At 50.1% G+C, this 17,617-nt stretch overlaps 1 protein-coding gene across 3 annotated transcripts in view; it reads right to left on the bottom strand.

The window, feature by feature from the left end:
* The window catches only part of KIRREL3 (kirre like nephrin family adhesion molecule 3), a 399,979-nt gene that overhangs the window by 148,925 nt on the left and 233,437 nt on the right, over window positions 1-17,617 (bottom strand). The gene's annotated exons all lie outside the window — the stretch shown is intronic.

Genomic DNA, 17,617 nt, shown 5'->3' with positions numbered 1-17,617 from the left:
TGGGCACATTACTATTTGAAATATGAATGAAGCAGAGATCAGTGTTAAATGCTGGAGTGGTATTGTATTTTATTCTACAGTGCTCTGCAAAAAAGTTGCATTTATAAACCCATTTATTGTATTATGTACTTGCAAACCACCTTGTCATCCATTTATTGCACAAATAAAATCTTAAAAGCAGAGGATTAGTTGAGTGTGTCCCTGTGGGACCACAATCTGACTTTAAAGAATCCATCAATGAAAGAAAACAGATGGAGCAGAGATGTTTGCCAGCTCATTGCTCCGAGATGGAAAACACAACTGGCTATTCTCCCACAACCCACAGACCTGGAAAGAGAGAAGGACATCCACAGGGCTTGTGGGAAACTACCCCCATTCAGGAGCCAGGTCTGGATGAAGAATTTATTATTCCAGTCTCCTCTCCTATTGCTGTAAAGGTGAAGACCTTGGAGAGGACAGCTCAACTTTGCACGGTGAGAGAAAATTCCCCAAAACTGAAGCCCTGTGTAGAAACTCTTGGTAGGTCTGTAAGAACCTCTAGGTAGGTCTGTGTAGAACTTCTGTTAAGACCTAAATTTGCCTTAAACACCACTGGAGGGGCACCTACCTGCATTTGGGGACAGCAACAGCACAAACCAGTGCCAGGGCTGTTGTCCCTACTGGGAATTTGAAGAGTGAAGGTCTGGAGGATCCTTAAAACTTCTCTCAAACATTTCTTTTGGATTAAAAACCATAATGGAAAAAGACAGGAAAGCTTGGATGTACTGATTTTTGCCATGCCTCTTTCAACCCAGTAGAAAACCTGGGTCTCCATAACCCAGGAGGGCATTTTTTGGGACAAACAACTTTGGACAGGTACACATGCCTTGAATATTGGAATTCAGCTTTCCAGGTGCCTTGAAAGGCAGCAACACTGGAAACTTCAAGAGGAAGAGCAGAGAAACACCCAGGAGGCAGCTCTTCCCAGGAACAAGCTCTGCCCTGGTACCAGACAATTAAAAGTTGTTCTTAGCAGGAAACACAACTGGCAGGAGGGGAAAGAAAGAAGAGGGATTTGTGCTGCTGAGCAAAGAGAATGATATCCCTGTGTTCCCTGGCTAATGAAGGGAAAAGAGGCACCTCCAAGTTGTAACTCAGCACTGGAGTGTTTTGAAGAGGCTTTTTTCTCTAGTGGCAACACAGAACCTTTGGTCCCTAAAGTTCAGAACTGAATCTGTCTGTATTCCCCACTCTCCTCCCCAGCCCTTCATGGCTGATGCACTTTTTCTGAACCTCTCACAAACATGTCCAATTTGGGGAGCATCTGACAAGTGAAGAAAAATCTTCACAAACCTCAAATCCAGTTATTCTTTGGATTATTTTTTTTTCCTTTTCCTGAAGTTAAGAAATCTGATGGAGCTGCAGTAGGAAAAACAATTCACCCCAGAGTAAGGTGGCTGTTGGTACTTGAACCTTCCCACACAAACAGCTTTCACAGCTTTGTGTGCACAGGCATGTGTTTACCCTGGTCAAATTGTCCAAAATGCTTTGTTAAGGCCTTGGGGCAGCAACTCCCACAGTTTAACTACACCTCATGTGCAGGAAAAAGTATTTTTGCTGTATTTCCTACGATAAAAGTTATAACTTCTACACAGGGTTTTAGTTGAAAGAAAACCAAGAAACAATCTGTTTTTTTCACTACTGAATATCAAACCCAGTCCTGTTTGCTCTGCTGAGAGCTGGGTCAGGTACCCTACACAGTCAGAGAATCATGGCAAAAAAAACCCCACAGCCAGGCATTGGAGAAGGCTGGGGGGGGTGCTGATGATCCCAATATCATTGGTGGGGCTGCCCATGATCCCAAATCCAACTAGCACTCCCATGGGAGTTTGGGGTGCACCTGCTCCCTCCTTACCCCACTTCTGAAGGCTCCACTCTTGTGGGGTTGGTGTTTCCTTCCACAATCTCATAGGATGCAGGGGTAGCTCCAGCATTTTCCCCCAGTTCACCCAAGTTTTGGAGTATTTCTCAAGAGCTGCTCTGGCTCAGCCTGGCTCAGCCCCTCTGGTGCTCCTGGCTTGGCTGCAGCCCTGGAGCTCAGATCCTCCTTGAGAGGTTCCTGAGCTGTTAAACCAACTCCCCTGCTGGTGCCTCTGACCTGCACTCCAAGGGGGATGAACGTGCTGCACTCCAGCCCCTTGTACCTGCAGCTCCAGCCAGCCCTTCAAATGCTCTGTTCCAGTGCAGGGAGCTGCTCAGGAAGGGCTGGGACAAGCCTTCCAGGGAAATTAAAGCAACAGGCAAGCACCTGGCCAGGCATTCCCCAGTCTCTCCTAGTGTTTGCCCAGGTCAGCCCCTGAAACCAGCACACGTCACCATCCATGCTGTCCCACCAGGAGGAGATCTGAACTGACAGGATCTGCTGATTCTGGGGAGGTGGCAGGACAGCCAGGGACAGGGCAGGACATCCAGGGACAGAGCAGGACAGCCAGGGGCATGGCAGGACAATCAGGGGCAGAGCAGGACAATCAGGGACAGAGCAGGACAATCAAGGGCAGAGCAGGACAGCCAGGGACAGGGCAGGACAGCCAGGGACAGAGCAGGACAACCAGGGGCCTGGCAGGACATCCAGGGACAGAGCAGGACATCCAGGGACAGAGCAGGACAGCCAGGGGCATGGCAGGGCAGCCAGGGACAGAGCAGGACATCCAGGGACAGAGCAGGACAGCCAGGGGCATGGCAGGGCAGCCAGGGACAGAGCAGGACAGCCAGGGGCATGGCAGGACAGCCAGGGACAGAGCAGGACAGCCAGGGACAGAGCAGGACAGCCAGGGACAGGGCAGGACATCCAGGGACAGAGCAGGACATCCAGGGACAGAACAGGACAGCCAGGGGCATTGTAGGGCAGCCAGGGACAGGGCAGGACAGCCAGGGACAGGGCAGGTGTTGGGCACATCTGTCTTGGCCTCACTGCAGGGGCAGTGGCTGCTCCCACCAGCCCACACGGATCCATGTGCTCCATGCAGCTCCTCCATGGCCAGGGCAGGAGAGGGGAACAGGCAGTGTCCCTCACCCTGTCTGGCTGCTCCACCTCCTCCAGGGATTCCTCTGCTCCAGCCAAGGGCTGGAGTGGCCCTGGCCTGGCTGTCACCTCCCCCCATGCTCTATTGGCAGCTCAGCCCTGCACTTGCAGGGACTTGGGGACCTGCCTGGCAAAGGCTGCAGTGGCACATAGATTCCTCCACCCACCTTCTCCCACCCCACCAAACCCAGGAACTGCACATTCAACTCCAGACAGCAGAAAAGTGACCCCACCCTCCGTGTATGAAACCCATCCCACCTTTCTGCAGCACTGAAAAAAATCTCTCCAGGCAAAGCAAATGCCCTAATGGGGCCATGGCCCAGGGACTGGTGAAGCCCCAGGGTGTGCAGCACAAGGGGTCTGTGTGAACTGGGGGGGCTGCAGGGGAAGGGGTGTTTGGATTGAGCTGCTCTAAAGCTGTGTTGAGCCTTCCTGCTCCATCTCCAGTGATGTGATCAGGATGTGCTCCTGCAAACTGTGAGGGCTTTCAACAGCAGGGATTGTGAGACTGAGATGGTCTAAAACCAGCTTAGAACAAAACTGACAAGGAGAAAGACACAAAATCCACATATTTTGATTCCTTTAGAGTGCAGTGTTTTCTCTGAAGGCCTGATTTCACTGGGGCTTCTCCTTTCACTGAATGCCCCACCACTGCTCCTTGCTCCTGCTGAAGGACCCTTTGTGTGTCCCACCCCAAGACAAACAGCATCAGCCACAGCACTGGGGCCTGGTGGGAACATCTCATGGTGGATGATAATAAATAACATTGTTTGTCACTCAGAGAGCCACATTTACATGCAGGTCTAGAGCTCCACACAACAACAGGAGTGTCCCTGACTCACTCCCCATCCAGAGCACCTTGTGAAAAACAAACAAACAAACAAACAAAAAACAAACACCAACCAAACAAAAACCAACCAACCAAACAAACCAACCCCCTAAGGTGAATATCCAACACAATAAAACAAGCTCAACTGGGAGGAGAACATGGCAATGGAAACACTTTGCAATAAACCCTGGAAGTCCCCACGCTGCTCTGACAGATTGTGGATAAGCTGGAGAGAAAAATAATAAAAATAAACCCACAGAACCGTAAAGGTCACATCTACAGCCGTGCTCTGGATCAACAATGGCTTCTCACACCTCCCACCTTGGATGTGTTTCTGCCTAAGCCATCCTTGTACAAGTCTGGAAGATGGACAGCAGCACTGGGAAGCCCAAACCACTTCTGCCCTTGGAGACGTGCTGGGATCACAGCTTTCCTCTGCCTGACCTCAGCCACTGCCTTCAAGGCCATGTGCCCCAGATCCTGCTGCCCCTGATGCAGAGACTCCCATTGCCCAGCTGCTCCAAAGGCTGCACGTGCTGCCCACCCCAAGGAGAGCCCAGCTGGTCCAAGCTGGAGGAGCTGTGGCCATCCCTCCCCTCTGGAGGCAGGGAAAGCACTGCAGCACCATCCTGCTCTCTGTGAGCACACACACAGCCCAAGCAGGGATCCCTGCTGTCCTCCTATTACTGGGAAATCACACTCCAGCCTCACAAGCTCCATTACTCCTGTGTTTTGTATAATTAAATTCTATTTGCTGGTTACCTCACAGCACGGCTGCAATTCTTCCACATCTGAGGCGTTTTAAAAATATTTCTGATCTTCACTTTCTATTTCATTTTTCCTCTCCTTGGCAAGTCTCAGCCATCTCTATTAGCTGCCTTCCTGCCTGTGAGGTGGGAAGGGGCAGGGGACCTGCTGTGACCAGTCCTTGCTGTGCTGTCTCCTCTCCAAGATGAAAGAGATCAGTGACGTGAATGTGTAACTTAGGGCAGGCCCACGGCACAGGTTAATCCCCATTTCCTCCTCAGATATCCAAACTTGAATCACTTCCCAGGAATTTGAATGGGAGCTGAGGTTCCTAAACAGCTTGGGGAACCTTGTGGTGGTGTCACCAAACCATCACAGATGAGTAAACTGGTCAAGGAAGAAGCAATTCCAGGTGAATCCCACTTGGAGGTGCATTTGCTGCAGTCCCTGCTCCCCCCACTCTGTTCCTTTCTGGAGGAGCTGTGGTGCTAAATGGAAGGGGCAGCGTGAGAACAGGCACCAACCCTCCAGCAAGGAACAAGGCACCAATTACAGGGAGAGGAGAAAGCCATAAGAATTAAGGGATTATCTCATCACCACACTCCCGTCCCTTTCGGCTTTGATTGAGGTATTGAGGTTCAAGGCGCTGGCAGGGAAGGCTTTGGCCACGCTCAGCAGGAGGAGAAAGGAAAGTGAGTGGGCAAATCTCAGGCTGTGGGAGGCTGATTGCTGCCCTGTCCAGACCCTGCTCCTTCCATGTCCAAGGAACAAATGCATCCCCCAGGCCACGAAGGCATCCACAGCAGTGCCCTCAGGCTGGGGTGCTTCAGCTCACCCTGCCCTGGCACTGCTCAGCCTGCCCAGCTCCAGAGAGGACACCAGAGACACTGAGCATCCACAACAGCTTCTGGCTGCAGCATTCAGCCTAAATCTTCTGTGATATTTGTGTATCATGATCATCCCTCTCCCCTTTTTGAGCATTTTCAGTTTCCTAATTGACCTGAAAACTCACAGTTTCTGCACTTGGTCCCACTAGCTGGATCTCCATGCAAACCCTTTGCTAGCCATGCTCAGCTGCCTCAGCTGAAATCATTGAAATCACACCACACTAAACCCTCCTTCCACCTCTGCACGTGCACTTAGCACAGGTAAGGGGCAGGAAGGTAAACCAGGGAAGATGGGTATGAGGGAGGGACCAAAGCAGGCACAAAACAGGGATCTCCCCCCCAGCAGCAGGGATCTCCCACATCCAGCAATGGGATCTCCCATATCCAGCAATGGGATCTCCTACATCCAGCAATGGGATCTCCTATATCCAGCAATGGGATCTCCCTCACCCACCAATGGCATCTCCCATATCCAGCAATGGGATCTCCCCCACCCAGCAGCAAGATCTCCCTCACCCACCAATGGGAGTTCCCATATCCAGCAATGGGATCTCCCCCACCCAACAATGGGATCTCCTACATTCAGCAGTGGGAATTTCCCTCACCCAGCAGCAGGGATCTCCCCTTCCCAGCAGTTCCCCTCCTTGTGACCAAAGGACCAAAAGGACCTTGTGCCCTGACCAAAATCAGCCCCCAGTCAGGGCTGACTCGTGGCACTCTTGCCTTTATTACCTTCCCTGCTCCCTCCCTGCCAAGCCCTGTCACTGCACACAGCTCCTGCTGCCAGGGGGGCATTTTCCCAGCATTGGCCATAACTTGGATCATCTGTGGAAACAACTCCCCTGCTTCCCCCAGTGCTGCTCCCCATGCACTCTCTCAATCCCATTAAAAGTAATGGGATGAGATTGTCCAGCCCATTACTTTCAATGGCTTAGTTTCAGGCAGACAGCCTAAAGCTCCCTTATCCTCCAAACAGCCAGCAGAGGAGCTCCAAAACTCCCCATTTCATTAGCACATCGTGCATTCCAGCTTGCCAGGGTTTAATTGGAAAGAGAGCCAAGCCTGCGTTAAGGTTTGCTAATTGCTGCAGGAGAGACATGAGCACTCCTTGCACCACTGATGATTATTTCCTTGCTCAGCAATTTTGGGTTCTCCAAGGTGTGAGGTTTTATGAAAATAGTCCAAGTTAAAAAAAAAAAAAAAAAAAGAGAGAGACATAAGCAAACACAGCCACAGGAGAGGGACTTTATGGAATGGTTGTGTGCTCCAAGATTCTGCTGGGCTTGCTGGTGCTGGAGGGCAAATACAGTTACAGGAGGATCTGCCAGGATGAAACATTGGTCTTGCAAAAAGCCAAGTGAAAATGGTATATTTAAGATGCATCACAGGAGCTGCAGTTTGAGTCTTTCTGAACTGTAAGTCCAATAATCCATTGAGGCCAGAGACAGGCCAAAAATCAAACCACTTTACTTCCAAGACAGTTTGATATTACAAGATGCTCAGAAAGCTGCACAGCCAAACACCTTTCTTTGGGAGGCAGAGAAATCCCACTTCTGGTCTGATTTCTGACCTCACCTTCTGCTCCAGGTTTATAAAAGCCTGTCAGAACTTGATAATGTAAAGCCACGTGCCCTGTTACAGCCAGGGAAGGGACCTATCAGGGATGTACATAATGATGTATCTGGAAGATTGAAATAATGATACCTCAACAGCTGGCTAAAAAAAGTGGGAAGAGCTGAGTAGTTAAATCATAGAATATCCTGAATTGGAAGGGACCCACACAAGGATTCAGTTGATCTGGCTCTGCACAGGACACCCCAAGAATCCCACCAGGTGCCTGAGAGGGTTGACAAATGGTTGATAAAAATCTCCTCTAACCATAAAACACCAGGAAGATGCTGGTGACGCTCACAGCCAAGTGCTGGAAGCTTCCAGCCCAGCCTGGACTTTGCCTCTGAGCTGAGCCAAGAGCAGATAAGGAAGTGCAGCTCTCCTGAACGAACGCCTGCGAGGTCTCTGGTGGCCCCAGGGGCAGGGGCTGTGCCCTGCTGTGATGTTGGGTCTCTCTGCTGCTGCTCCAAAGCTGTTAGCAGGGTGATGCTCCAGCCCTGTCCAGTCCAGGACAGATGGTAATAAATTTTTCAGTGACTGGAGCAGAGTGCAGCAACTGTGTGATTAGCATCTTTTTCTCCACTGCACATTTCATCTGTAAACTAAGATTAAATACCTGGAGGAAAAAAGCTTCAGGAAAAGAGAACTTTAATATGTTTTCACTGCAGAGCTCCCACGAGTGAGTAAACAGCTCAGATCCAAGGCTGGGGCAGCTCGTGGGGCAGGGAGCTTTCCCCATGTGCAGAGTCAAGTGATCCACGTTTCATGAAGGTGTTCTGTTAGAACCATGAAAAGGATGGGTTGAGAGGGACCTTAAAGATCATCTCATTCCACCCTCAGAGACACCTTCCACTGTCCCAGGGTGCTCCAAGTCACTTCCAGCCTGGCCTTGGGCACTTCAGGGATCCAGGGGCAGCCCCAGCTGCTCTGGGCACCCTGTGCCAGGGCCTGCCCACCCTCCCAGGGAAGGATTTCTTCCCAATGATGCCTTGTGAAGGGTGCCCTAGAACAGAGGCTGGACAGAGCTAAAGAATAAAGCAGGGATTTATTAAAAGGTCTCAATGGATGCACCTTGGGCAGCACAAGAGCCCAGCCAGGGCTGCACCCAAGATGAACCAAAATGGTCACAAAATGAACAACCAGTCATGGGGTCTCACACTTTTATAAATTCTGCTCTGTAATTGTACAATTACACCTTTAGCCCATGCAGTCCCACTCTGCTTGTTTTTCTCTCTCCAGCCCACGTTGTTTGTGCTCTTGGGGCTGAGATTTGGATCATTTGTCCTTGGTCCCCAGCAGAGAAGGAATTGTTTTGTCTCCCTGCTCTGTGCACAGAGCTCACCATCCCCTGATGTGAAGCCCAGACCCACACACTAAAGCAGCACAGAATCTGAAAAATAGAAAATCTAAACCTGAGGCATCACTAATATCCCCCCTAACCCTGCCCCCATCAGTTTGAAGCCATTCTCCCTTGTCCTGCACTCCCTCTAACCCAGCTGCACCTCAGGATTCTCCTGGCTGGAGCAGGTGCCTCTGAAGCAGCTCTGTGAGGAGCAGCAGGGTCTGCAATCCTCTCAAAGTGAACAAGGGGAGCAGAACCGCTCCATTACCTGCCTGGCTTTGAACTCTCAACTCATTTAAACCCAACAAAACCTATTCCAAATGCCTGTCAAGCCTCACCGACCTCACTCGCCTGCAACCTCAGCCAGAGATAAAACAAGGGAATGAATTTCATGAATCGCATGGGAGATGAGGAATGGTGCTTGCTGTTGAGAAGGAAGAAATCATCACCTACAATTTCAGCAACCATCAAAATATTGCTCTTCATCACTGTAACACGAGTGCCAGGGCAGTGATGCTGATAGGGCACCTCAGGTGGTGAGCACATCACCATTTAAAAAAAAAAAAACAAACACAAAACCTAACAAAAAGTCATACACACAGAGAAAAAACTACCACACTTTTTGTATTGGAGTGCATCCAACTGATAGCCATAGAAATGGTGTCAGGGCTTGTGAGCCATCCTTCCCAATCCCAAAATAAAGGCTCTGCACCCCCCAGGTGTTGTACCAAGCTTTCATTTTGCTCACATATAGACATGACCAGGGCACCCTGCACATAACCCACTTCTTATGGGAGATATTGTCTGCTCTGAGAGGGAAGGACAATGAGATTTCAATGCTCTGGCTGCACCTGTAGGAAAATTTTTTCAAGCACCTTCTTGCCTAAAGGAAAATTCCAACGTGCTGAAGGCCAGGGAAATATCATAGCATAGTTCGGGTTGGAAGAAAACTTAGAGCCCATTCAGTGCCACCCCCTGCTATGGGCAGGGATATCTCCTGGATACCTGCCCAGCCTGGCCTTGGGCACTGCCAGGGATCCAGGGGCAGCCACAGTTTCTCTGAGCACCCTGTGCTGGGGTGTCAGCACTGTCACTCAAAACTTCCTCCTTGTGGGCTGATACTGCCCTTTGCTGTTCTATCTGCAAACAGCTGTGAGCCACCTTTCCCCACTCCTGCCCCTCACCTCTCCCAGGGAGCCAGGCCAGCCAGGCACACAGAGCTGACCTGCCCTGAATCCCCAAGGAGCAGGAGGGTGATGGTGTTCACAGGGGTCTGAGGATGAGGGAAGAGACAAGGATCTGACTCCATGTTTCAGAAGGCTTGATTTATTATTTTATGATATATATTATATTAAAACTATACTAAAAGAATAGAAGAAAGGATTTCATCAGAAGGCTGGCTAAGAATAGAAAAGGAATGGAAGGAATAACAAAAGTTTGTGTCTCAGACAGAGTCTGAGCCAGCTGGGCTGTGATTGGCCATTAATTAGAAACAACCTCATGAGACCAATCCCAGATGCACCTGTTGCATTCCACAGCAGCAGATAACCATTGGTTGCATTTTGTTCCTGAGGCCTCTCAGCTTCTCAGGAGGAACAATCCTAAGGAAAGGATTTTTCATGAAATGTGTCTGTGACACAGGAGGATCCTCATTCGGAGCGCTGATGGATGGGCAAGCACCACCTGCCTTTCAAAGGACATTACATGCCACTGCTGTAATCAATAATGTATTATTTCCTCTGTGTTTTATATCCTCGTGTTTATTATGTGTAAATAGGGATTTACAGTGATCTGAGCATGTTCATTTAATGCAGCTGACACCCTGCACGTGAGATCTGCCAGCCGCCCCTCGGGACCTGCGCGGAAATGAAGCGAGGCTTCTCTCACAAAGCCTTCTGTTCCAAAGAAATGGGGAAAGAAAGGAAGAAAAAAGGGAATAAAACAAGGCCAAGGTAGAGAGATCAGAGCCTGTGCACACGGGATGGAACGCAGAATGAGTGCCAGTTCTGGGATTCAGAGTCATGCTGGCATCACTGTGAAAAGGACGTCAAACACTGCTCTCATCTCGAGTCCAAGGTGCTGCTTCCAGGGGGAAAAGGAAGGCTGGGCTGGGGGGAGAAACTTCCCCTTGAAAGGCATTGGCATACCTATGCAAAGTTCCTTCTTATTTGATCTCGGGCACAAAGAGCAGAACAGAAGCATATCATCCTTTGCAGCTAAAATGAAAAAATAAAGAGGACTTTTATCCCAGATCCATTTATCTCAGGTAATAAATTCTGCTCCTGCCTGCAGCCAGTCAGTATTTTCCAGGTGGATAACTTTCTCACTGGAAAAATGAACAAAGCAATCAAAATAATTTGCTAATTCATTTCATACTCTCTTTTTTTTTTTTTTTTTTTTGGAAACCTAAACTGCAAGTTAAAACAAACCTGAATAGCCTGGTGTGTTGTGTCAGTGTTTTGTTCAACAAATATCAAAGCAACACTGAAATTCTTAATTGTCTCTTAAGAGATCTTAAGACACCTCCAGAAGTTTCACAGCACGTCCCAGCAGGAAGTGGCACCACAGCTGGGTTGAACAGCCATGTGTGGTTCCTGTAGGATGGCAGCAGCCTGGAAGTGCCACCAGTGCCACCCCTGCCATGGCAGGGCCACCTTCCACTGTCCCAGGCTGCTCCAAGCCCTGTCCAGCCTGGCCTTGGGCACTGCCAGGGATCCAGGGGCAGCCAGAGCTGCTCTGGGCACCCTGTGCCAGGGTCTCAGCACTGTTACTGTCAAAACTTCCTCCTTGTGGGCTAGTATTGCCCTTTAGGAAGTGCCTTGTTGGCTGATATCTCCCTTTGGGGACTGCCTTGAGGGCTGATATCACCTTTTGGGAAGTGCCTTGAGGGCTGATATCTCCCTTTGGGGAGTGTTTTGTGGGCTGATATCACCTTTGAGAAGTGCCTTGTGGGCTGATATCACCCTTTGGGAAGTTCCTTGAGGGTTGATATCACCTTTTGGAGACTGCCTTGTGGGCTGATATCACCTTTTGGGGAGTGTTTTGTGGGCTGATATCACCTTTTGAGAAGTGCCTTGTTGGCTGCTATCACCTTTTGGGGAGTGTTTTTTGGGCTGATTCCACCTTTTGGAGACTGCCTTGTTGGCTGCTATCACCTTTTGGAAGTGCCTTGTTGGCTGATATCACCTTTTGGAAGTGCCTTGTGGGCTGATATCACCCTTTGGGAAGTTCCTTGAGAGTTGATATCACCTTTTGGAGACTGCCTTGTGGGCTGATATCACCTTTTGGGGAGTGTTTTGTGGGCTGATACCACCTTTTGAGAAGTGCCTTGTTGGCTGCTATCACCTTTTGGAAGTGCCTTGTGGGCTGATTTCACCTTTTGGAAGTGCCTTGTGGGCTGATTTCACCTTTTGGAAGTGCCTCTGCCTGTCTCCACAGCAGCTGCAGCCCGTCCATCGTGGAACACCTTGGGATGTGAGGACATGATCCTGCTCCCACCTTCCCAGTGGAGCCACCAGATGAAATGAAGCAACCTGACCTGTCCCCAGCCCGTTCTCAATCCTGATCAGCAGAGCAGCTCAGCAGAACAGTCGAGCACACCGCTGGGAAATGCAGGCTCTGAGCAGCTTTCCTGTGCCAAGTGATCCCTGTGTGCCTTTCCCAACATCTGTGCCCTGCCTCGTGTCCTCTCAAGCTCATCTTGGTGCATCCAGCCAAGGAAAAACACGGCTCTGCACCAGAAACAAACCCCTTAGGATCAATCTTCCCTTCTGGCTGTGCCAAAGCCTCCTCGTGCAGCCCAGTCTGTTATTATTTACTCATCTGTGTTATTTACTCCCAGCTTAGCTATGAAACGCAAGTAATAAACGACACGATTCTGAGGGTTTCTTTTTAGGTGAACAGAGAGGGGGAATTGTGGGAATCCACAAAATCAGAGGGTTTTGGAAAAGCTGCAAAAGGCAGGCTTCAGAGACAGCAGAACTGTGATTGGAGCTAAGCAGCTGCCATGAGATTGGTCAGCAGAAAAATTATTTAAACTGTAGAAAAGTAAGGACAAATAGAACAATGGTCTGTGTATTAACACTTGTCTAGAATAACTCTCTAAGCTACAGAAAAGTTTATCTGGCAAGATATTAGAAAAGTTGAAGCTTAATAATGGAGCTCTGTGCATTGTATCTTAAGGCTTACAAGTCGAAATAAGCAAGCATTGTTTAACCAAAGGTATGTGTGCTTGTAGTGGTTAGGCAGAACTACTGTCAATGTGCTTTTGCTTTGTGTGATTGGTCAAAAAATTTATAAAGTAAGTTGTAACATTAAATTCTTGGTCTGCTGCCTGGGATGTGAGCTTCTGGCATCTTCCCATTGTCATAATGATGTAATGAGACTGATGCTGGAAAATCAAACAGCTCAAGGCACGTTCCACAGCAATCCCATCCCGTTTGTGATTTGTACAGAGACCCCTGCCAGTGTCAGGAAAGAGCAGCCACAACCTTTTTTTTTGCTTCTGGGAGGATGTGGGACCATGTTTGTGTCACACAGGAGACTTTCTGCAGCACTACAGAGGGGAGGGAGGCTTTCCTCACTCCCTGAGCTCATCTGCCTCGCCAGGCTCCTTCCTGCACCATTAAACAGCTGCCACGTTCCACCTCAGAACTTCTTGCAACTCAGCAGAAAAAATGAAAAAAAAAAAGAAAAGAGGGAAAAAAAGGAGGCCTAGCAGAAAAAAAAAAAAAAAAAAAAAAGATAAGTGCCATAAAACACTGGAGAAAACAGACAGGCCCCCATTGGTCAACAGCTGTGCACTGCTGTGGCATCGTCCTCGCTAGGAGACACTGCATCAGGGAAGCAATGATCATCATCATTAAATGCCTTGATGGAACTCAGGCATCTGGTTTGCAGCATTTAGCTGATGAAATAAATAAGGGTGCTTTTGGCAAACACACAGGGAACAAACATGAGAGGATCACAGATGCTGGAGGGATTCCAACTTCCCTAATAGTGTCCTTCCCTTTTGCCAGCTCAGGGACTTCCCAGAGGAGAGTCCTGCAGCACATGAGGGCACTCACACCAGGGCCTGAAGGCTCTTTGGGCAGGCAGATCCCATCACCAAGGGCACTCAGCCCTCCTGGTGTGGGAAAAGGGGCAATCTGCATTAAACAATCTGCATTAAAGCCTGACAGACACACTGAGACTCCATGGCACAAGTGGAATACCCGCTGTCCCCACAGCCCTGAACACTGAGGGATGGATCCCCAGGGCTCCTTCAGGAGGACATGAGCAGAGTTCTGGTCACCCTCTGCCATCTGCCCACATGAAATTCCCTTGTTTGGGACTCTCTTGCTGTTTGAGGAAACTCTTCCTCATCCCTGGAAGTGTCCCAGGCTGGGTTGGACAGGGCTTGGAGCGACCTGGTCTGGTGGAAGGGGTCCCTGCCCCTGGCAGGAGGTGGAATGGGATGGTCTCTAAGTTCCCTTCCAACCCAAACCATGCTGGGGTTCTCCAATGCTGTGGGCATCCCACAGGGAATTGCACTGTCAGCCCTGCCTGCAGCGAGGACAGAAGGAACATCTCCATCTCCACGTGGAGCAAGTCACTACTCACAGACCAGTTGCTCCTTCTTCCATTCCTGTCCCAGGGATGCATCTCTGATCTGTGGGACTGGTCTGGGTAACCCAGCAGTGCTCAGCACCTGGGCTCTCCTATCATCACAAAGTTGCCCAGCCCCAGACACTCTTGTTTCCTGTATTTCTGTCTCAGGATGGGTTTTTACTTCTGGCTGAATGCAATGCAGGACAATCTTGGTGACAGATTGGGCCCTGTGATGCAGTCCCTGCACGTTGAGATTAGAAATGATTATGACTTTCATGAAATAGCTGAACACAATTTTCATGGCCATCTATTTCCACCCCTCCTCTTTCAAAGACAGCAAGTGGTGCAGAGCAAGTCTAGAGGGATAATAAAGATGCCAGGATCCAGTTCTTGCCCTGCACATTGTGTTAGGGCAGCTGAGGTGCAGGAATGCAGCTGGATTTACAGCAGATCAAGACAGTGTCTTTCACCTCAACATTCTGTAATCATCCTCTCAGGGAATGGCAGAAACATCTCCCTCCCTTCCACAGCCAAAGGAAGGAGGATTGGGCACAGAGGACAGCCCACACAGACCCCAAAATCCCCTTCTTGGGTAAAATAACACAGGAACAACTTTGGAAGGAGGAGACAGAGTTCCTTTGTAAAGGAGGGCTGGTAGGTTCCCTAAGGAGCATGGAGAAATGCTGGACCTCCCTCATCACAGCATCAGAGCAGAGCAGAGCAGGGAAGGTTTTCCCTGGACTATCAGATGCAACACAGGGACATCCAGAAGGCCTTAAAACAGATATTCCCTCAGCAAGCTTTAAATGGTCTGGGGAATAAACTGGTGACCACATTCCCTGGCATTCCATGGGCTGGAATATTCCCATGTCTGCAGCCAGCAGAAGGCTGCTGAGACTGGTGAGAATGTGCTGGAGGGAATGGACAGAGCTGCTGACCTTTCCCAAGGCTTACCCCAGTCCTGCCAACGCTGTGGGAGGGTTTCTTCACTTGGAGCTACATAAGATGGAGTGAAGGAAGCCCATGTTCTTTTAAAGTTCCATCAGGCACCACACCTTAGGGGAAGTCTTTGGAAAGAAGTTTATCCATTACCAGGAGGCAAAGGTGACATTTCAGGGAGACACAGGCAGTGTCACAGCCCTGCCAGGCCATGGAAGAGAATGGGATCAATGAACTTTGAATGTCTGACCTCAGGGGGACCTCAACACCTTCCTGCTCTCAAAGCCACCAACAGAGTGAAGCACACATCAGGAACTGCCTGCTGCAGAGAGGGACCCCAAAAATGCACCCCCAGCCCCTCCTGACAGAAAACACCTCCCAGAGCACTTGTGCTTCTCCCATCAGCTCCCACCCCCATCTCAGCACATGACCAGCCTGAGGGAACAGCAAGGTCTTGGGTAAATTTAGGGCTGGATTATAGCCCAGCTGGCTGTGACTAACCTTCTGAAATGAAGGTCAGAGCTGCTACCTTGGGATGTGCTTTTCTTCCATTTATTTCTTGATGGGAAAGCGATGGAGAGTGTAATTACTGCACACAAGTTGTGAATGTCCTAGTCCAGGGAAAATGAAGATTTGGATACAAGTTCTGTGCCAAGAGGGGGAAAGAGGGATGTTAAACACTCAGAAAGGGGGTGTTAAACAGTCAGAAAAGGAGTGTTGTGACATTCACATCATCTGAAAAATCCCTTTGCCCAGGATTTTTTTCCTGGGAAGCTGAGAAGCCTCAGAGAAAAGGAAAACAATTCTTATCTCATTTGCTTCTCCTGTGTTGTGCTCATCTGGAATGTGTTTGGAGATTGTTTACCCACAGGTGATTGTTTCATTGGATTCTGCTGTGAGTTGTTTTCACTCTTTGGCCAATCAGGGCCAAGCTGTGTCAGGAGTCTGGAAAGAGTCACAAGTTTTCATTATTATCTTTTCAGCATTCAGTAAGTATCATTTCTGTATTCTTTAGTATAGTTTAGTTCAGTATTCTTGAATATAATATAGTGTCATAAAATAATAAATTAGCCTTCTGAGGACATGGAGTCAGATTCATCATTCCTGCCTGCCATGGGGATCCCTGCAAATACAATAGGGTGTTAAACAGTCAGAAAAGGGGTGTTAAACAGTCAGAAAAGGGGTGTTAAACAGCCCCTGCCAGCTCCCACTGCTCTGAGGGAAAAGCCCCCAGGCTGTCCCATCACCCCATGTGTGGGAGATGCTGCACAGCAGCTGAAGTGCAGGGATATGGGAAGCAGCATCCATTGCCTGCTCTCAGCTGTGCACTCCTGAACCTACAAAAACCTTTTAAAAACTCCCTGTGACCCAAGCAGCTGCAGCACCACTCAGCAAGAGCTTTGGAGAGGTTACAGAGATGATCACAGCAAACTCTGGGATCCTCCAAGGCTGGGAGCATCCCAATCCCACCTCTCTGCAGCTATGGGCACATCAAATCCAGGTGCTGTGGATGGCAAACTCCTCAGCAAATCCTACTGGGAGCTCAGGAAAAACAGAGCAGCTACTCCAGAAGCAAAATAAAATCCAAACCCAACTGAAATCCCACAATTAGTGCTTCAGCAACAGGCCAGGAAAGAAGAAGTGTTTTTACCTGGACTGAGACACCCCCTGTGCCCAAAGCCCCGAGGGAGGGCAGCCAGTAGACCCCAGCACACCCTGGAGCTGCAGAGCCTGTGGGGTTTGGGAGCCAAGCCCACATCCACACCCTTCCTGCAGGGCCTTTGGAGGGAGGGCACTCTGTTTGGACAGGGTGCTCTGCAGCCAGAGAGCAGTGGCACAGCCCAGGCTGCCTGCCACAGCTGCCACTGGGGTCTCCTCACCAGGGCACCTGTCTCACCTCCTCACCTCACCATGGCATCACCACAGCATCACCACAGCATCACCATAACATCACCACAGCATCACCACAACGTCACCACAGCATCACCACAGCCTCACCACAACATCACCACAACCTCACCACAGCATCACCACAACATCACCACAGCATCACCACAGCCTCACCACAACATCACCACAGCATCACCACAGCATCACCACAACCTCACCACAACCTCACCACAGCATCACCACAACCTCACCACAGCATCACCACAGCATCACCACAGCATCACCACAACCTCACCCTGGCATGGCCACCCCCAGCAGCAGAGCCAGGGCAATGGAGGGAGGAGCTGCCCCAGGGCCCTGCTGAACTGAACCCTGGCACCTGGGACTGAGGAGCCCCCATGCTTGGGGCACCTGAGAAACAGAATCAGAAAATCACAGAATATCCTCAGCTGGAGGGGACCCACCAGGATCCAGCCCCTGCTCCTGCCCAGACCCCCAACAACCCCACCCTGTCCATCCCTGGCAGCGCTGCCCAACCCCTCCTGCAGCTCTGGCAGCCTCAGGGCTGTGCCCATTCCCTGGGCAGCCTGGGCAGTGCCAGCACCCTCTGGGGGCAGAACCTTGCCCTGAGCTCAGCCTGCCCTGCCCTGGCCCAGCCCCAGCCGTGCCCTGGCTCCTGTCCCTGTCCCAGGGCAGAGATCAGAGCTGCCCTCGGGAGGAGC

Source organism: Agelaius tricolor, unplaced genomic scaffold (genome assembly GCF_023055355.1).
Source record: "Agelaius tricolor isolate 1412-34295 unplaced genomic scaffold, bAgeTri1.0.p SCAF_29, whole genome shotgun sequence".
Lineage (NCBI taxonomy): Eukaryota > Metazoa > Chordata > Aves > Passeriformes > Icteridae > Agelaius > Agelaius tricolor.
The sequence above is the reverse complement of the archived record's forward strand: the minus strand, read 5'-3'. Positions and strand labels throughout refer to the sequence as shown.